We start from the raw sequence: 21,756 nt of genomic DNA, 5'->3' as shown, positions 1-21,756 counted from the left end.
GGAGCCTGAAGCAAGGAAAGCTGGTGGAACACTGAGATCTGCTCCAGAAGCCGAGTTTCTGTGTTTTCATCCTCCTCAGAACTCTGCACACCCTGCAAGAGGGGATCGCAGCCATCTAGTGGTCCCCTAGATCTGGGCATCGGAGTTTTCAGTCAAACCACGTGGCACAGAGCCAGCTACAGAGGCTGAATAGCACCTTGGCCGTGGCTCAAGTTGTCCATTTCTGAAGTTATAATATGCTGATGGACTTAATTCCTTGTCACGGAGAGTGGGGACACAAAACACTTTTACTTCCACAGCCTGGCCCTCCTGCCACCTGAACTTACCAGCATGTCCACCTTCAGGTTTATTCTTTTCTACAACTGCCTTGTATGGCTGTTTCTCACCCAGAGACTATGGTTAGGTGTCTCCTGGCTCCCTGGCTTGTTTTCAGAGCTCCAGAGCAGGTAAGTCTGGAACAAGCTCTTTTCTGTATGAAATCTGGCTGCACCACACTTGAAGATATGGGTTTGCCAGAGTGCATTTCTTCCCTAGTTTGGTCTATCACAAAGGACAGATGACAGACTATAGACCCCTTATTTTTTTTTTTATTGGTTATTTTATGTATTTACATTTCAAATGTTATCCCCATTCCTGGTTTCCACTTTGCAAACCCCTTATCCCATTTCCCCTTCTGCTTGCTTCTATGAGGGTGCTCCCCCACCCAACCACCCACTCCTGCCTCACCGCCCTAGCCTTAACATCCCTCTACACTGGAGCATCGAGCCTCCACGGGACCAAGGGGCTTCTCTCCCACTGATTCCAGACAAGGCCATCCTCTGCTACATATGCAGCTGGAGCCATGGGCGCCCCCATGTGTACTCTTTGGTTGGTAGTTTAGTCCTTGAGAACTCTGGGGGGTTTGGTTGGTTGATATTGTTTTTCCTATGGGGTTGCAATACCCTTCAGCTCCTTCAGCCCTTCCCCTAACTCCTCCATTGGGGTCCCTGTGCTCAGTCTGATGGCTGTCTGTGAGCATCAGCATCTGTACTGGTCAGGCTCTGGCAGGGCCTCTCAGGGGACAGCCATATCAGGCCCCTGTCAGCAAGCACTTGGCATACACAATAGTGACTGGGTTTGGTGGTTGTTTATGGGATGAATCCCCAGGTGGGGCAGTCTTTGGATGGCCTTTCCTTCAATCTCTGCTCCACTCTTTCCCTGCATTTCCTTTAGATAGGAGCAACTTTGGGTTAATATTTTTGAGATGGATAGGTGGCCCCATCCATCTCACTAGGGCTTGTGAAAACTTTGGTTTATCTTGTGGCTAGGATTGTGAGTCTTCTCCCACCAAGGCCACCTGGGTTACACAGGCTGTGGCTTTGGCGTCCTTCCTAGGACCAGGACTGAAGCTCTGGGTTGCTTATGTCACTGTTTTATCACGTAAATTGCAGTTTCTCTGCATCTTTTGGCTTTCTTATCATCTTTTTAATTTTTGTTGCTCATTCTTTCTTTATCTCCTTAGGATACAGCCTGTCCTTTGTTACCCAGACTCTTACTATTCACAAAGTTATATATTTTTCTCTTATTTTACAAAGTTATATAGAGTGCTTCGAGTTCCCATCTTACCCCAAGGCTTGTTCTGTGATTGTTAGTCTTAAAATTCAGCTGCTTGGGCACTGTTGTTGACTACATTTATTTTTAAGATTTTCTGAAACCAGGAAAAAGTGTGTCACACACAGTAGATGTTCTAGAAATATTTGTCAAGTGTACAAGCAGTACACCCATAATGAAGAGACTCTGTTGTGGTTATTAGCATCTTTTCCCAATTCCATTTGTTTTCCTAGTGGACTTTGATATGGTGAAATCCCCATGTCCCGCCCTGTGTGAGTGCACTCGAGGGACAGTGCTCTGTCCACACATGCATCCATGCACTGGAATGTGCAGCAGAGTCTGCTCCAGAGGCAGACAAATGAGACCTGTGGTGTTTTTGCAGCTCTTTCTATGAATGGTTTGAGAGTGTAGGATTCTAAACTGCTTTTTAAACTCTTGTTATTTAATTTGTGGCTCTTTCTGAGATCTTATGAGCTCTGCACGATATAATGAGAAGCAGGTCAAAGAGCCCAACTGGGCCTTGTCTTTTTTTCTTCCTCCCCTCTTTCTTTCTTTTTAAGAAAGGTCTCCTGTTTTCTCCATGAGGTTTTACTGGGGATTTCCCTGATGGTTTTACCCTCTTTCCTCGGGTCCCCCTGTTGCAGTTACTCACTGGGAGTATGGGTTTTCACTGATGCAATTTTGTTTAGAGTGTAACTTCTTGGTGGCAGGGAATTTTGTTTGCCTGTTTTACTTCTATATTGTGCTGATCAGTGCTGAGCGTGGCACACCACTTGGCACATAGAAGGAACTTGAAGGATAATTTAAGGCTACTTGGTTGGTAGAGTGCTTGTCTAGTACACACAAGGCTGTGGGTTTGATCCAAGCCCAGATAAACTACAAGTGGACGTGAAAAAAAAAAAGTCCTCTGTAGCTGTTCCTTCCAAATCCTAAAGTCTATTACCACTAAGGATAATTGGGACACAGTTGCCACAGAATTTGCTCAGTGGCCCCACATACCAGATGCCCAAAGTATGAGTGATGTCTCTAGAATCCCACAAGAGTCTAAACTTTCATAATCTCAAGTGTGAGTAAAGACATGGCAAGATCAGAACTCAGTGCCAGCAAATACAGAGATAGCAAAAACCCCATTTCCACACTTTTGGTCTGATTGGCCTCTTTGGGTGTGTGGTTCTGGCCTGGCCTGGCAAAATATCTCCTGGTTTCTCTTTACGCACAGCTAAATGCCTCAGCAGTGTGGTCTGGCTCCTGCTGAACTGTAGTTAGAACTGTGCATGAAACTCTGTAAGCTAGAGGCTGCACAATCAGATCTGATAAGAGCAGTTATTGATGAGTTTCACTTTTCTACACTAGGTCCACAGTACTGTGGGATCTGCAATTCCGGCTCTGATGGGTGGAGTCTTCTGCTCTGTTTACTCACCACTCAAGTTCTTGCCGAGTTTAATTTGTTATGCATGTTTGGTTTTTCTCTAAAGGACACTTCTGTAAAATACTCTATATCCCAAGAATAGATCTCAAACAACATAGTCACAAGCAGAGTGGACATTTTGCAAGATTATTATTGGGAAAGTTGAGTAACTCATTTAGGAAAAGTTGGTGTGGGTGTCAACCAGATAGTAGAATTCAATGTACCTGTGATTTGATGGTGTTAAACTGTTCAATAAAAAACAACACACAATGAGAACCAGGATTCTTAGACTTGTAAGTGGTGCCCCAGGCTTGTTGCACTCATGACATGACTTAACATGAACCATATGCCTGTGATTTGTGTTCTGCAGAACAACAGTTCTTCACAGAGGAGGGATTTTTTGCTCTCACTTGCCCCAGTGTACCACTGCAACTGTTAGGGACATTTTGGGGTATCACTACTGGTAGATGCAGGATGGCAGTGGGCTGTAAGAGGAACTTACTGTATAGAGGCCTGGGATTTATTTTTTAAACATCATATAGCACACAGAACCACCATCCTCCAGGACAGGAATTACCTTACCTGGTCCCAAATGTCACTGCCATCATGTTGAGAAATCGCAGTCCAGAGATTATTATGAAGTAGTCTTGACTGTTGTTCTTAATGAGTTTTTATGTTTGGTGGGAGAGGAAGTTTGAGAACACTGAAAGAAAATTTTCATGTAACTAGACATTTCTGTGTTATTCCTAGACAAGTGAAACCGTAGCAAAATCTGTGAACGATGATAGTTCTATCAAAAGTGACAGTCACTGGGTTAAGGATAGATTATCTGCTCATTTCTTCGAGTCTAGGCTGTGTACCATTTGAGTAAGTTAAGAGTAGATTGCTCATGTCTTGTCTTGACTTCTAGGCTGTTTATCACTTGACTCAATCGAGAGTAGATTGCTCATGTCTTGTCTTTTAGGCGACATATCACTTATTGACTGGAGAGATCTTATTCCAGAAAATATTCACCTTATATTAGCCCATTAACATTGAGTCAGAGACTGCAGGGGATCTATCGGATTCTAAACTGTCTTGACAATAGTTGTACTGCATGTCTCTGTCTATAGGTGGCACGATATCATGAGTAAGCAGGCATTTAGGAGCTAAGCAGTTTGAAAATCACCTTGTCAGCTGTTTACTTGAAGACTAACATACAAGGACTCTTACATCTACACTTTCTTCATTTGCACTGGCCCCCACAGGTCTCTGTTTTACACAGTGCTTTAGTTTTCGTTTTTCTTATGGTTTGGCTCTGAGATGTGTCCCACAGGTTTATGGTGAACACTTGCCCTTTAACTGGTGATGCTGTTATGGGAAGTTGTAGCATCTTTGGCACGTGGGACCTAGCTGGCATATCATTATGGGGGCCACAGGCCATCTGTTATTCTTCCCTGAGCTCTCTGTATTTTGGTTTGTGGAGATGTAAGCAAGCTGTGACATAATCTTCCACCATTACCTATAGCACCACACTCAGCCATGCTTCATGCCATGCTGGACTGCCTTCCTCTCAACTGTGAGACAAAATAAATCTTTCCTCTCTTAACTTACTTCATATCCAGCATTTGGTCACAGCGACGAGAAAAGCAATACAGTCCTCCACCTCCATTTACAGCCCCTATAAACTCTCTTAATGGCTAAAATTAGAAACTTTGGTTCTCTATTCAAAGCCCTCAAGTCTCGCAGCACTGCTTAGCTACGGAAACCCGATTCCTGTCGTAATCTTTCTGTGTTTGTCCTAATTCATCTTTCAAGCATGCAATCTCTCTGCCTTTCAGGTGTCTCCTTCCCCAGGCTGAATCTCCTGCTATCTCCTAGTTCTTCTGCACTCTCTTGTATAGGAATTTATCTTGTTGCTCCCTTTGCAAGGAAGCCACTTGGGGGGTAGTTACATGTCTCGATCTCTGTTGCCTTTGGTGTGATCTATGTCATCTTTAACTTGTATCTTGCTCACCCTCTATTCTGAAGTCACTAGCCACCTAAAAGACACTCCTGGACTTGGTTTCAAACTTTGTATCCTTTCATCAGAGTCCCATGACAATGATGCTGTGACTAGTGACCATGGCAGGCAGATCTAGGTTTAAAGGGCACTTCGATGAACTCAAGACTTTAACTTTTCTCCCTATCCACAGGAGGGCCAGGTTTAGGTGGTCATCTGCCCTGGAATATATTTCCCCTTAGTCACATGCCAGGATGAATCTTGACTTCTGACTCCTGTTGCAATTCTGTATGCCTGCTACAGGTCTAACTAATCACGATAAGCAAGCTTTTCTAAGTGCCTAAGCACAATATCTCACACGTGGCAGTAAGGAATAGGTGCTGTTCATATTCTCACTTCTTCATGAATGAGGAATGGAAAATACAAAGAGATGCAATCGCTTCCTTAAAGTTACACATCAGAGATAGATGCTGAAAGAGACACAATTTTGAGTTAAGCACTCATTTTATTTCTTTCACTAGAACTCGCCCACTTGCTGGAGATCAGCTGTGTATCCTGGAGGCTCTAACCCTGAGCTTCTTCGGTGAGAGGTGAGATGGCGAAAGCCCCAGGGTCTTCAGCAATCTGGAGCTACGCCTCGGTGCAGCTTCGGCTTCCTTTGCTTTATACAGTGTGATGCTGTAAGGAAGAGGGACACATTGTAGGTTTTTAAGAATTAAAATGTGTAAGCTAGCAGCAATTTCTGCAAATGTTTTCAATTTCTGAGGGCCAATTGTATTTGCAGGTGGAAGTTCTTTTTGTGGGGTTGAAGCACACTTTACTGTGGGAAAATTCACAGTGTTTCATTAGGGTGATGGAAAGCTGAGATAATACATTTATTTTTTGTGACTAGTAATAAGTCAATGACAAATTTTTAGTTTAGTGTTTGTATGTTTGTGTGTGTGTGTATGTATATGTATTTGATCACTTTAACGATTTTAAAGTGTACAGTTCAGTATCATTTTAATTCATCCACAATTTGATATGACCATTAGCACTATGGAACATTTGTAAAATTTTTTATCACCTCCATAGAAAACCTGCATTCTTTAAGTAGTTAGTATTTTCACTTTTTTTTTTTAAGCTCTGAAGCCATCAGTCTCCTCTGCCTGGTAGACATGTCTGTTCTGTATATGTATTCATCATTTAGTCTGTGGCCTTGGCATCTGGCATCACTCACTCCGCATGTCTCTGACACTGATCCATCTTAAGTACTTCATTCCTTCTTGTGGTTGACTAATACTTCACCATATGGAAATACTAGCTTTCCTTTATCATTTACTAGTTGATGGCTATCTTCTCATCTTTTCCTATGGTGAACAGTGTTGCTATGAACATTAATATGTGTACTCTTCTTTCATGCTCTCCTGGGCGTATTCCCAGAGCTGGATTTCCTGAGTGGTTTGGTAATTCATGTTTGGTTTGTTGAGGAGCCACAAGATTGCTTTCCATAATGGATGTCCCCACTTCACAACCTCATCAGTGCTGTATGAGGACTCCAATTTCTTTTCGTTTTTGCCACATTGTAATTTTTCGTTTATTTGATTATAGCTGTTCTAATGCACGAGAAATGGCATACTGTGTGGTTTTTATTTTCCTTTCTCTAAGGAATAACGACATTAAACACTTTTTGATATGCTTGTTGGTGTTATAATATCTCCTGAAAGTTTTTGGAAGAACTATGAGCACTTTAAAAATCAGACTGTAATGTTTTGGTAGCTTATCTGTGTGAGTTCACTCTGTATTCGGAATCTGAGGCTTTAGTACATATTGATTTGTATATTTTTAAAATTTGGTGTTTTTTTTTTTAACAACTCTTCCATTGTCCTTTGATGACAATGTTTTAAGGTTTTTGAATGAACATATTTTCCAATTAACACACTTTTCTTTCTTTGTGCTTTTTGAGGTCATATTCATATTATCTATTCCCAAAGTCAAGTTAATGAAGATTTACTTCTGTATTGTATAACTTTATGACTATTACATTAAACTAAAATCTGAAATATAAAAATTTAGCTTGTAATTCAGGCCTAGCTTCATTTAGAGTTGATTTTGACTGTGGGGGTCCAACTTTACTCCTTAGCATCTAGCCATTCTTCCGGTTCTTGCCTTATTGACTAGTCTTGGCAAGCACTTACCTGGTGTGAAGTTCTGTGTTGTTGTTCTCCATCATGTCCTTATGCCAATATGCTGGTTCTTTTGACTACTATGTTTTGTGGAGTTAGGAGGAAACACTGCCTTTGGTTTTTGCTTTCTTTCATTGTCTAGATCAGTCTCTTCAGATTCTGGTCTCCTTTCTTTCCTGTGTTGTATGTCCTGGGGACAAAGAACTGTCAATACTTGTCTGTGAGAGATCTCAAGGTAAGAGGGTGAACAGGAAGGCCGGATTTTGTGATGTTGCTCATGGATATCACGCATTTTAAAGTTAAAAATCAGATATTTTAGGAGCTTTATGAGTATACAACACACAACACATCTTTTTCTGTGGATATTGATGCAACCACATTGCTATTTCCTCTAACTTATACTCTTTTCATAGTGGTAGCATTTGATGAGGCATAGGATATGTATCCTTACAAAACCCACTAGGACTTACAGCATAAGATTATGAGGTTTGCTTGTATCAGGGCTACATGAAAGAAGATGTATTGAGCGACTGTCGGAGGGCACCAAGTCACTAAGCGTATAATAAGCACTCGAAGCAGTCAGGTAGCAGGCCTTCCCGCACTCCAGAACTGGTGACTGAGTCATCCTCTTCTCCCGCTGTCTCCTCTCTGAACATCACCCTGTCTGAAAGGTTGGCAGTTGAGTCTCTCACCACCTGTAGGCGATCTTTGCTCGTGCCCTTCCCCAGGCCTTACCCACAAATAAAAGGATCTTCATTCTTGTGTTGCTTTCTTCTCTGACATACAACCTTTAGACATACACGACTGCCACACTGCTGCCATTTCTGATTTTTCTCTAGTTACTCACTTCCTTGCTGGTAAGAATGTAGTGACTTCTCACTGTTAAGTTCCCAGGTGTCAAATAACAGACTCAATGAATGAAATGTTACCAGTTGAGATTTGTCATCGAGAGTGGTGGTAAATTGAGCTGAAAGATAAAACAGCACTACTGTCTTTAGTATAATTAAGAATCCTTTGAAAGATGATGGATATGGGAACGCTTGCTCGGATGCTCTTCCAGCACGCACAGAGCATTAGGAGGAATTCCCATCACCACATATGCTAGGTGCAACACTGTGGCCCTAAAATCTCAGCATTCCAGAGGTAGAAACAGGAAGATCAGAAACTCAAGGTCATTTTCAGCCTTTGAGGCCATCCTGGATATAAAAGACACCCTGTCAAAAAACCATACCAAACCAAACCAAACAAAAAGCAGCAAACAAACAAAAACCAAGGCAGTAAAACAAATATCAAGGTTAATGTAGACATACTAGATATAGGAATCAACTTACAAAAAAAATATAAGAGGTGGTGGGAGGGGTCTGGCAGCTTTAGGAGTGAATATAGGTTAGAAACTTTGTACTTTTTATACAGTGGGAAGGTTGCTGAAGCAAAACCATAAAACAATAGATATGATAAAAGAAAATTGGTCAAGAGAAGACTTATAGTGTCCAGAACTCATCTGGAATTCTGAGAATTTCCTAGTGGGACAGACCTAATTGTATTGTTGAAGTAAACATTAATAGAAGTGAAACAGTTGAAAACTACCTTACAAATTTCTGGTTTTTATACTATTTCTAGTCTTCTTGCTCATTTGACCATGTATCTCCAGTTATAGAATACCAGCTCTATATTTTCTTTTTTTTTCATGCCTTTATCAATTTACAGGCTCAGGTGCACCTTTAATAATCTGACTCATGCCTTGTTAATAGACTGGTGATGTAATGTTGGCTCACAATTTACAAAACCTTTTACTCAAGCCACTGAATTCTTTGGCTGTGCTGCCACAGATGGTAACATTCCTGGTACTGGATGCTTATGACTTGGTTAAGAATTCTCAGAGTTCTCCATACTGCAGTTTGACAAACACAGTGGGTGCAGTGGGTTGGCTGAATAAGAAGTCTCCCATCAAACTGAGCACATCTGAGGTGTTACATATGCAGGGACACCGTGTGTTAAAAAGAACTGGAGACGAAGGGACTTATTTTATATGGAAGTGAAGGGAGTCTGTCTCTCTGAGACAGTGCCCTAGACTTACAGAGAGAATGTTGAAGGGAAGCAGATTGGAAGCCTGACAGCTAAGTAAACACTCCGAATAATGAAGAACTGAACTGTAAGGGTTCAGACGTGAGGTTTCACGTAGTTGGATAGTTAGAAGCTGGGCATTCAGAGCTGTGGTATCTGCAGGAAGGGACGTCTGCCATCCGTCCATGTATAGAGAGCTCAGCCTGTTGTCTTTCTACACCTACTGCTGCTACAAGGCCTTGAACGAGGACCATGATCTCCTCTGAGCCAATGGGAGAAACTTTCCCAGATGGGCAGGTCCGACTAAGAGGAACGCATGGCTGAGACTCACCCCTCACACCCTCAGGCCTCACTTTTGAACCTTCAGCGATCTCTCTAGAAAATTCTAACAGTGACAGAAGTGTGGTTTCCTCAAAGAAAGCTGATGAATACTTGGCAATTAGCAGAGAGGCCGGTATGTGGTAGATGCATGCTACACAGTTCTCGAGTTTATCCAAACATCCCGAGACACACTGGAGCGGAGGTTGGCGCCTTCCTTTCTGTAAAAACCATCATGTTCAGAAATGCACTGCTCATCTGTCTGTGGTCTGGTTTTTGTTTTGGCTTACCATAAAGTCTCATAAAAGGCGAAAGGATTTTTTTTTTTAAATCTTCCTTTCCACTGTTTTCTATTAGGTGTGGTGGAAAAAAAAATCCAAATTCTTGGTCTCTTGGGATCTTATAAAGAATCTAAATGCTTGAGCAGACGCAGGAAGATCTGAGTCGTTTTAAATGCTTGGTCATGCCTGTCTTCACTGCCTTCTGTACCTTTGCAGGCTGGAGCTGCTTATCTACGACAGACCCCTCCGTACCTTCCTAAGCAGTGACGTCTAGTCTAGAGGCTCATCTCACCATCCGTGGGGGTTTTCTCTAGAGAGAAGAGCTCCCTTTAAATGTTTAACAGTTTTGTTGGTCCATTTGAAGCTTGGAAAGTATATGCAGCTGAATTTTGCATGTATAATTGATGAGGGCTGGTCTCTTGCACATTGGCACAGTTTTGTGTGCCTGTCACTCAGCACTTACACAAGACTTATGGGAAAGGGCTTCCCAGCTGTTTCTTGTTTGTTTTTATCTATTGATCTATCTATCTATCTATCTATCTATCTATCTATCTATCTATCTATCTATCTATCTATCTATCTATCTATCTTTGTATGCATGCATCTATCTAATGTATCTATGTATCTATCTATGTCTATCTATGTATCTATGTATCTATGTGCCTATCTATCTATCTATCTATCTATCTATCTATCTATCTATCTATCTATCTAAGCCTCTGTTTTCAGTGACACATACTACTAAGAGTTAATCACACAGATCTTTCTGCTTTATGGCTTCAGTTAAACAATACCAGGTTTCCAACCCCAGGAGGAGAATTCAGTGCTGTCTCTTTCTCATCACAGTAAATTTATTTGCTTATAATGTTACGACATTTTCCAAACTCTGGCTAAAGAAAATCAGCTCCTTGTCATGCACATTGATATTATATATTATATGGAGATAATGTAAGATGTTTATTGAGTCTAGATAAGAAAAAAAGGAATTACGTTCTAAATGAAATATATGGTTAAAATATGGAGACTTCACAAACTTGCTTCCAAACACCTTTTCCAATTATCTCACAGATGACTAAGTGCAAGAAAGCAGTTAAAGAAATTTACTAATGGATTTTTTTACTTTGACCTTGGATAATCAATTTACTCAAAGTCCCGAAGCCTGAATTTCCACAGCTATAAAAAGAGGAATCACGGTGTTTGTCTTCTTGAAAGCCAATGTTTTGGCTTAACAAACACAGGTCAATAAATCCCATACAGCACCTCAGCACACTGAAGGCGAGAAACAATATGGTTCAACTCAAGTGTAGAAGGACCTTGCATAATAAAGGGTGTCTTGCTAGCTAACACTAGTAAGGTCAAAGGGTTTTGCTTCCTGCCCCCTCCCCCTCCCACCCTCAGAGATCAAGAACTAACTGAAGATGCCTCATCTCACTACTCTTATCCAACAGTACAATGGAAGTCATAGGCAGAGCATTTGGAGATGGGAGAGAAATCAAAGGACATGCCTCAAATTCTCACTGTTTGCAGATGACATTATCTTAGTTATAGAAAACTCACTCTACCGCTGCAAATTACCCCTCCCCCCCTTCACTCCCCAATAACCCTCAAGCTCAGCAGGACTGATAAATGTATTAAGCGAATTGCAAAGTGAAAGAATTTTGCAGTGAAAGAGTATTTTGGTGATGGGGGAGGGGGGCAAGGAGTGACAGAAAAATAACATCACGCAACAGACATTACACAGAGATTTATTGGGTAAGGTGTGGGGGTGGGGTGGGGGTGGGTGGAGCATAAAATGGCTACCTCTGAGCCAGAATGGAAACAGCAGTGGACCAGGTTGGGAAGGCGAGCTTTACTGGGGGCATACGGAGCATGGCGTAGGGAAAGTGCAGCAACTAGGGGGGCGGGGCACAAAATGGCCACCTCTGAGCCGGGATGGAAACAGCAGCAGGATGAAACAGGTCGAGATGGCAGGCTTTACTGGGGTCATATAGAGGATAGGGAAAATATAGCAACTGGCAACAGTGGAGATGTGTTGCATTGTTAGTGATGATGGGGCTGTGTGTCATTTAAGGCTAGTGGTGGACACAGGAACAACTGGTTCTGGAGTTGACTAGCACAGAGTACAAAATCAACTAACAAAAATCAAGAGTGTTGCTTCTTCCTACCAGTGGATTAGGATCTAAAACTCAAGAAAGCAGCCCCATTTATAATGGCTACGAAAGAAAACCTTACAAATAAATTTAACACAAGTAGTAAGAGATCATTATAACAAAATGATCAAATATTTTAGAAAGAAATGTAAAAAGTGGGGCATTTTCAGTTCATGCTTTAAAAGAAGCAATATTGTTAAAATGCTCTCACTACACAGAGTTATCTATACATTCAAGGCAATTTCCATCAAAACAAAAATGACATTCATCGTAGGATCATAACAAAAAACAATCTTAACATTCATTATAGAGCCATACCAACAACATCAACAAAACCAAAGTAGCAAACCCATCTTGATCAAAAGGAACAAAGCAGGAGACATTCTACACTACCTGATTCCAAAATACGAAGCCGTGGTAATCAGAACAGAAAGGCATTTGTATCCAAACAGACGCACAGCCTAGTGGAGCAGAATGGAGCCTGGAAATAAACGCACACATCTCTAGCTAAGTGACTTCCAAGAAGGCTGACAATGTGCTGTGGAGAAAGAGCAGGCTTTTCAAGACAGAGGATTGAACAGACTGGACGTGGGAGGCTGAAGCTGGAAGTCCAGCTCTCAGTTACAGAAGTCAGCAGGCAATGGAGAAGGAAGACTCACCCGAGAGCTGAAACCATAAAAGCCCTAGAAGAAAACATAAGGGAACCACTCCAGGACAGTAGAATGGGAAAGGCCATTTCTAGACAGGATCCCAGGAGCACAGAGGACAGAAGCAAAAGGAGACAGATGCTCCACAGGTCTACGAAAAAGCGTTCTCCATTACTACTATATGACCCAGCCGTTCCACCGCAGTGAAACTGACATGTTGACCAGACAGTGTGCCCTCCCACACTCTGCAGCACTGTTCACAGTAGGCAAGATATATAAACAACATACATGCTTATTAACCGATGAACAGATTGAAAATGTGGTACCTATACACCATGCAATATCTTTTGGGCGTGAAAAAAGAATGAAATCCTGTCAAATATAGCAGAAGTGGGTGGAGCTGGAGATGTTTATTTCCAGGGAGAGAAGCCAGGCAGAGAGAGACAAATTGTCCGTGAACTTCACTCAACCTGGAGCATAGAACACTTGATTTCAAAAGCCTGTGAGCACAACGCTAGTAACTAGAGGTTACCATCCAAGGGCACTAAGTTATAGGTCATTAAGAGCACTAAGTTATAGACAGTAGTGACCAGTTTCTGTTTGCTAGTGCCTAACCTGCTTGACTGTAGACAACAATATTCATTAAAAGGAGCCTGAATGTTTTCATCATAAAGATCTGATAAATTATTGAAGAGACAGATCTTTTTAACCTGATAAATGTATCGAATGTTTTATGGTACCTCATATGTATATACAATTTTTGTGTTTTTATATGCTAATTAAATACATTTAAAATTTAAAAACAAAGTTAATTCTTATAAGAACAATATAAAGTAAAACCTGGGATAGAGCAGGGCAGATCTTCTTCACTCTCTCTCTCTCTCTCTCTCTCTCTCTCTCTCTCTCTCTCTCTCTCACACACACACACACACACAGATACACAGAAACAGAAAAGTTTTAGATTACAATAGAATTTAAGATTCTGTGCGTGTCTCCATGCCTTTGCTTTCCATACTGGATCTTCTTCTCTTCTCTTCTCTTTCTCTTCTCTTCTCTTCTCTTCTCTTCTCTTCTCTTCTCTTCTCTTCTCTTCTCTTCTCTTCTCTTCTCTTCTCTTCTCTTCTCTTCTCTCTTCTCTCTTCTCTCTTCTCTTCTCTTCTCTTCTCTTCTCTTCTCTTTCCTCTCCTCTCCTCTCCTCTCCTCTCCTCTCCTCTCCTCTCCTCTCCTCTCCTCTCCTCTCCTCTCCTCTCCTCTCCTCTCCTCTCCTCTCCTCTCCTCTCCTCTCCTCTCCTCTCCTCTCCTCTCCTCTCCTCTCCTCTTTCTCCTCTCCTCTCCTCTCCTCTCCTCTCCTCTCCTCTCCTCTCCTCTCCTCTCCTCTCCTCTCCTCTCCTCTCCCCTCCCCTCTCCCCTCCCTTTCCCCCTCCCCTCCCCTCTCCCCTCACCTCCCCTCTCCCCTCCCCCTCCCTTTCCCCCTCCCCTCCCCTGCCCTCCTCTCCCCTCCCCTCCCAGGCTCAACCGACTTCTATCTCCATCTTGACTGGCCACAGCCAGATTGTTGGATCTGAAGCAACTCTGATCACCCCTCTCCTTTCTTCCTTTCCCTTTGCCCTGGTTCCTCCACTTGGGTGTAGGTTACGGCCCTTTCCTGAGAAGCATTGGCTTCAGCATTTCAGCCTCCACTTTCCTGGCTGGATTTCCCATGTTGTCTTCCATTTTCAATACACAAGCATAAAGCAAAGCCAAGATACCTTAGATTTTGGAGCGCAGATTCTGCTCCCATAAACAGAAGGTTGAACACAGTAAACATAGGAGATTCACAGAACAAAAAGGGAACATAACCATAAACACAAATGTGTACTTCATCAGTTTCTCACAGACTCAGCTGATGCTTCTTCACTTGTACGTTCTTACTGTTACCATCATGTTTGCTAACAGGAACACACACACACACACACACACACGCACGCACGCACACACGCACGCACGCACGCACGCACGCACACACACACACACACTTGTGCCATTAGCACTGAATGTGTAACACAAATTATTTAAAACGAGAACAAATCTTCAGAGAAGTTGAGTGGAATCATATGGTTATAAACTAAAAAGCCCTTTCAAGAAAAGTGTGGAAGAATTAAAGTTTGATGGATTCTAATAAGTAGAGGAAGGACAGAGACTCCAGCAAGGTCTGAAAAGACCTCGGAGACAGATGCGTAGCTGAACTGGAGAAACAGAGACCTCGTGGAACCTCTGATGCCAGGATGGACAGAGCAGACAAAAGCTGACAGGCATGGCCAAGTCACTTCTACCTGCCAGCTTACCTGGCAGAACTTCTGCCTCCTACAAGGTCTCATCACCTCAGGTTAGAGCCCACTCCTGAAGCAGGGCTGGAGATATGCTGAAATAAAGGCCTGGTGTAAGGAACTAGACCCTGAATCCTTTTCTGGTTAAAGCTGATTTCAAAGTGTTCATTCATGGAAATGTTCTCAGAGGATTTCTGATTCTTCTAAAGGAACTGTTTCTGTCATTCACTACATGGCTTTTCTATGAGATTCTTGACTAACTGGCCAAAAAAGGGGTATGATTTTAAAAAATACAACTCATTCATACATTCAGGTAATATATTCAAAGGACAATACAAGCTTATTGATGTTATTACTAAGGGCCGCTAGTATTGGTGAGGGTTGTACTGCTGATGAGAGTATGAAGAAAGCATAAGAAGGGGTGACAATATCAACTAACCAGAACCCCCAGAACTCTAAGGAACTAAGCCATCAACAAAGGAGTACACATGACTCCAGCTACATATGTAGGAGAGGATGGTCTTGTCATGCATCAATGGAAGGAGAGATTCTTGGCTCTATGAAGGCTGAAGAGATGGATAGATGCCCCAGTATAGGGGAATTGAGGGCAGGGAGGTGGGAGTGAGTGAGTGGGTGGAGGAACACCCTCATAGAAGCAGGGGGAGGGAGGATGTGATAGGGTATTTCCGGGAGGGAGGGAAACTGGGAAAGGGGATAACATTTGAAATATAAATAAAGAAAATATCCAATGAAAAATTAAAAGGGGTGAGCCCCCACGTCTTTGATTCTAACAGGTGGAGGTAACGGCAGTAAGGTATCTTGAGTTGGAAAAACGGGCTGCCCTTGTGTCTCTAATGGTTTTCATTCTTGGTAATCACTGAGAAAGCATGCTGACACTGCATGCGCCTGCCCTGCTGTGATTGTTATCTTGGGTTTATACACTATGAATCCAACACTCACTTGGCATCACTTCTCTACAGTTACGAAGGCCTAGAAGTGGTTTGTGGTGTTTTGGAAAGACAAGATTTCCCAGAAAAAATAGCAGAGAAGTTTCTTAGACTTGGAAAGTACCAGCTACACACTTTTTAAAAACAAAAGTCTGGTTTCAAGCGAATCCTGCTCATTGTAGCTGATCTGGAAGATGGCTGGTGTTCTACCACATGCTTTGGACCATTTGAACCTTATCCTGTACAGGGTCATGTTGAACTATTAATTATGCTGCCCAAGTCAGAGAAAACAAGATCTCACTTGACATATTCTCTCCCTTTCCCCAAGCATGCTGGGGCACTGGGAAGGGGCAATGTAAAAATCTATAGACTCAAATCCACAAATATGTAAAACATCTTTATGTACTTAGAAATAAACATCAAAAGGTAGACAAAATGGGCGAGATAACAAACGTAATCAAGGTGTATTATTACTGATGCACATAGTATGAATAGAAGTGAAAGACCAGAATTGTGAGATCTCCACAGTGAGTGGTTAACAGGCACCGGCAGAAAATATATTTAAAAGAAGAAACAAATGGACAATATGGGATTGGTTTGGGGGCCAAACACTGGGAAGGCAGAGGCAGGGGGACTTCAACTTAAAGGCTGACCTGGGTTACAAAGGGAGACTTTAAAAAAGAGGATGATGAAAGAAGGAAGGAAGGAGAAGTAGGAGAGGAAGAAAGAAGAGAAGGAAGAGATAAGAGAAGAGGAAGAAAGAAAGGGAGGGAGGAAGACAGGAATGAAAGGAAGGAGGGAGAAAGTAAGAAAGAAGGAAGGGGTGAGAGAGGCAGGCATCAGGCAAGTCAAAACTACTTTGGTAATTTTGTATATTGAATAAATATAATGAAAATTAAGACATGAATAAGGATCCACTTTTTATCTAAATTTGAACAGTCCTAGTATGTGGGAGGGATAAAATAAAGCTTTTACTGCACCTTGTGAAAGATGAGACCATAACCTACTACTTCTAAACTTCACCCTTAGTCATGGTCCATCCTTGGTCTCACACTCTTGTACTCTGGAAATATGTTCCGAATAAGTCATACTTAAAGAAAAAATGGTCAAGAAAACACCTATATATGTCTTCTGTGATTTTATTTGACACAGGAGGGAGACAAGTCTAGACAGTATGTTTTATTTTGATTAGTCCTTTAAACATTTTGAGTTTTGCACGAGGTGTCTTGATTGTATGCACCATCCCTGGCTCTTTCCAGAGCCGCCCTCTTTGGTTTCTCTACAATTCCTTAACACTTTCTTCTTATGTCCCTGGTGAGGATTCTGTGCCCCCTGGCAGCTTCCCCTCCACGTGCAGGAAGCCACTCCTGTTCTTGGGGATGATGACATATTTGAAAGGACCAGTGGACATGAGACTCTGGAATGACCATGATAATAATAGAATAAAGCAATGTGAAGAATTCCGGGGGCCTTTCTTGTTTTCCTTTTGCTCCTTCTGTTTATCTGCATTTATTTTCTCAGAGTTAACTGTCCCAGCCTGAATGTTGCTACCCCCTCTCTGGGGCCAGCTGCAGCTTTCCTGCCCCGGCTGTGTTCTGTGTTTTCATTCCCGATGGGATGTCCTTTGCTCCAGTAGCAACTCTTGAAAGGCTAACATCTATTTGTTTATAACTTTTCTTATTTGTTTAGCAACTTAATTGCCTGCTGGAGAAGCTAATTTTAGGTCTTGGTAAGTCTTAATACCATTTGCAAATTTAACCCACACATGCAAATAAATTTGACTGAATTTGGTAAAAGTGACTAGGTTTCCACAATCTGTTGGCAGTTTTGCATCTTTGGCTGTTAGATTCAGTTTTGAATAAAGAGTAAGAATTCCTGAATTATATAAGAATGGCAGTAGCCTTTAAACTGTCTTAAATTTTTTTAACAGAAATTAATGAAGGCCATCTTTGCACTTTTATCTACCTAACATTCTATTATATTTTTGGAATTTAATCCATCAAGTGCTTCCTAGAGTGCTTGGCTTTATCGCAGATGTCAAGCGTGAAAACCAGAGTCTTCTTTTGTCTTCAACTCACACATTGTTACGAGGTGTTAGGAGCAAATGACAGCCTTAGATTGAGCAAACGTTAACTTGAGCTATGCAGTGTGAGCCATTTTACGTTATTTGCAATGTACAACAATGGCAACCAGCATGACTAATGGTTTTCTTAATATCAATGACTGCCCTCAACAAATCTAATATTGCCATCCCAATTTAGACTGTTTGTTTATTAACTTCTGGGAGTCCATCTGGCTAATATTAGGCTTCCAGGATTATCTGGATAGGCCATGTACCATTCTTCTCAGGGGATGACTTACTTGTTTCGAAAATTCAGGAGCAAAGGAAACCCGTGAAGAATACTGGGGACGTCTTTATTTTGTCAAAGATCAGCCATTCACACAGTCTTTGTACCCATTTGAACAGGACAAAAGTCAAACAGGAGTGCTCCATGGCTCCATCCAGGTTACCAGGGCTCACTGAAGTCCTGTCGAATGCCAAGCAATGAGTGAGGGCAGGGATATAGCTGTGCAAGGATAGTGCCAGACATTGTGGCATTAAGGGTGAAGTCTATCTGCGAAAATATCTTGAATAAGTAACACATTTCCAACAACAATGAATTAATTTCGCAAATATTTATGAAGCTCTGCTGTAGGTCAGACACTGGGTTAAGCTCTGCATCCAAGATGGATCAGTAAACACAGTGTTCATTCTTCTTGGCCTCCTGAAATAGAACACTTAAGTGACACATATTTGGCATTAAATATAAAGCCCTTTGTAATTATCTCCAATTTGTTTCGCTTACTGCTGTTGGATCGAACTTTCTAAGGCTGGAATCTGATTACGTCATTCTCCTTGCTTAAATACCCTGAGTGACATTACCATTGCCTAATGGGTAAAGAGCAGATTCCTCAGTCCAGCTTTGTGCTCTGACCTTAGACTCGGTTTCCTGTCTTTCCTACCCATGTGTCTTTGATTGTAACCAAGCAAGAGGGCAGCACTCAATGACCTCCCCAAACAGCTCATGTTCCAGGTCTCTGTTGTTTGGCTCCCATGGCCCCGACTTGTACTCTTCTCTGCACCACTCGTCCTTTGGTCTTCTTTCTTAGATGTCAATGCCCCCTCAAGCAGTGTGCTGCTTTTAAGGACAGGATCTCCACATGAACCCCATTTTCTTGTGAATCACTAAAGTCGGGCAGAATTGCATCCAAAACACTGTGAAGACGTCTGAAGTATGCTTGTCTCCAGATAGTTTAAACTGAGATTAGGATTAGGCCATCATTTTCACCTCTGCCCATTTACATCCATGTATTCACATAAAACAGTGCAGAGTTATTTTCTACATGTAAAGCTGCCACAGAAGTGCAGTCGAAGCTATGACCTCTGTATTAGACTGAACCCTGACTGACAGGATTCCTCTACAAGTCCTTTCAGGGTTAAGTAAGAGCATCAGCCTCTGAAGCCATCATTTCTGCTCTACAAGGCCAGGGTAGCAGTACTGCTTTCTCTGGTTCTTGTCAATGAATCCTGAAGAGGGCTCCTTGATGTTGGCTATATTTTTCTACCATTTTTCTTGCCCATTCTCTTTTAGCTTTTTACCCCAGGAATTTGGTCTGACAAATGTCTCCACTTCTGTCATTGACCCACCAGTAATGTTGATGGTCCCATTTTTAAAGCTAGGATGTACTATTATTCTGAGTATGTGATTTTGAGCCTACAAAGGTAACCCAAGAGTATGGTGGCCTCATCCTTTAGAACCCAGTCATCCAATTACTCCAGTGATTGACTTGAGGGGACACTGCCCTGTGCTAGGATGGGTTTCTTCTGTCTAAGTGACAGTTTCTGACCTGAGCTGGGGTTACTGTTGATATTCTTAATGGCTTCATCTTGAACATTTTATTCAACATTCCTTTGTATTGTTTTGCCTGAAATGTTGAAACACGTAAAGTTTTTAATTCAACGGGCACTTACTGAATACACACTGTGCCTCCGATGCTAGGCTGGACTGAGAACGATCCATGAGACATTTCCAGCACCTTCAAGCTATCCCCCTTCATCCTCTGTTGTAGATGAATGAACCCAGTATCTAAAAGTGACCAGACTACTACATAGTGGAGCTGGGCTTGAGAGTCCAGGTCTTTCTGATTGGACCACAGAGCTCTGGTTCCCTTTTTTTTGTTTCACGGGGCTTCTTAGCATGGATGCTACCACAACCTAGAGCCAATGACGACTTTAGGATCCCACAGCAACATTTGGCATTGCTTAAAGCTGACGTCTAATGATTAACTGAGAGGCTGTTCCTAACACTGCCAGTGTCAGTAGAAGTCTGTAAGATTTATGAGACCTGAATGCTAAAAGGCAACTCTCTGAGCAAGCTGGTGCCTGCCCCTGCTTCCTAACTCCAAGTGCAGAGGGAAGAAAGAGTACTTTTTACAACTTAATTTTCTAAGTGACTCAGACATCTTTGGGGGCTTCTTATTTTGTCTGTTTTCTTGAGCCCTCTAAGGACTAACATGCTGGAGAAGGACGGTGATTGTTTCCAGATGCTGGGCTTTGATTGCAAGGAGAGTCGGAACAGCCAAGCAGCGGTGGGGCTGGCCTTGCTGAGTGGAAAATATTCATGCACCACCAGGGAACCCTGCCAAGCCTCTTGCGATGTTTTATTTGTATTGATCTGTGCTTGGCTCAGCCGGCTCAGCCTGAGGTTTTGGGGCTGATTAGAATGACTAGGCAAAAGAACTTGGGTGTTCTTTCTTTTCTCTATGAGCCCTTAGTATGGAACAGATGAATTATTGATTCATCTATACGCATTTAGGTAAGAGATTGAAAAGAATGCACTTTTAGGAATATACTAAGTATCTTAAATTGAATACATTGAGAGAAAAACGAAAACCTCAAAAGAAATTCTGAGAGCTGAAAGAAACTTTTCTCCTCTTAAAGGCCTCATGTAACTTGAAGAACCGACAGATTCACAACCAAGTCATATTAATTTGAAATTTTTACCTTTTGCTTTGAAAACCATGGTTTACTAGTTTCTGTTACCATGGAAACTCCTGGCCCTCACAGAGGATAGGCTTGGATTTCTTGCAGCAGTAACTGCTCAGCAGGTCTTCCCATCTCTCTGAGTTTCTAAGGAGGAGGACATCATTGGAGCTCTCAAAGTTTCCCCTACCCTAAAAATTTTCATTCCCACCAAAAGTGTTCAAAGATCCTTTATTCACACCCTCATTGATACACAGTTTTTATCCTTTTGTAGCTATTCTGGCTACAGTGAGATAATATTTTACTGGTTTTTTTTTGTTTGTTTGTTTTTTGTTTTTGAGGAATTTTGGGGTTTACTAAGACAGTCATGGATTTAAGCACAGGAGTTGAGAGAGAGAGAGAGAGAGAGAGAGAGAGAGAGAGAGAGAGAGAGAGAGAGAGAACACAGACTTAGTGAGAATTACACAGCAAAGATGTGGGTGGCATTCTTAAAAGATTCACAAAACATTGTCTAACTGTTAATTGACACTGCTAAGTTTCTTAAATCATTGTCTTCCCCTTTCCTTTGACCTTTCTTCTCTGTGGGCAGCCTGTTTTGGATGAATGCGGCTTCCTCCGGAGACCCAGTAGAAAACTCTACAAGGGACAAACCACTGACCCACATTCCCAAGACAGATGCCTGACACCACAGAGCTTCCAACTCCATAATTCTGTGACTATCAGTCACGCAGACAAAGCACCAAGCTCCTAGCGTTCTAGCTAGACTCCACCCTCACAGTTACCTGACTATAGCCAGGTGTGCTCTGCCCCATAGTTGCCGGGCAACAGCAAGGTAGCCCAGCCCACTATAAAAGGAGCTGCTTGGCCCCTCTTCTC

At 42.1% G+C, this 21,756-nt stretch overlaps 1 long non-coding RNA gene across 1 annotated transcript in view; it reads left to right on the top strand.

The window, feature by feature from the left end:
- Positions 1 to 268: 268 nt before the first annotated feature.
- Gm31596 overlaps positions 269 to 21,756 on the top strand; it is a 65,895-nt gene continuing 44,407 nt past the window's right edge. The window contains exons 1-2 of the long non-coding RNA XR_376252.1: positions 269 to 446; positions 5,501 to 5,569. This is a non-coding gene — a long non-coding RNA (predicted gene, 31596). The remainder of the gene's footprint in view (positions 447 to 5,500; positions 5,570 to 21,756) is intronic.

The sequence above is a fragment of the Mus musculus genome, chromosome 3 (genome assembly GCF_000001635.26).
Source record: "Mus musculus strain C57BL/6J chromosome 3, GRCm38.p6 C57BL/6J".
In the NCBI taxonomy this organism is placed as follows: domain Eukaryota; kingdom Metazoa; phylum Chordata; class Mammalia; order Rodentia; family Muridae; genus Mus; species Mus musculus.
Note: the sequence above shows the minus strand (reverse complement) of the source record. Positions and strands in the feature narration are given on the sequence as shown.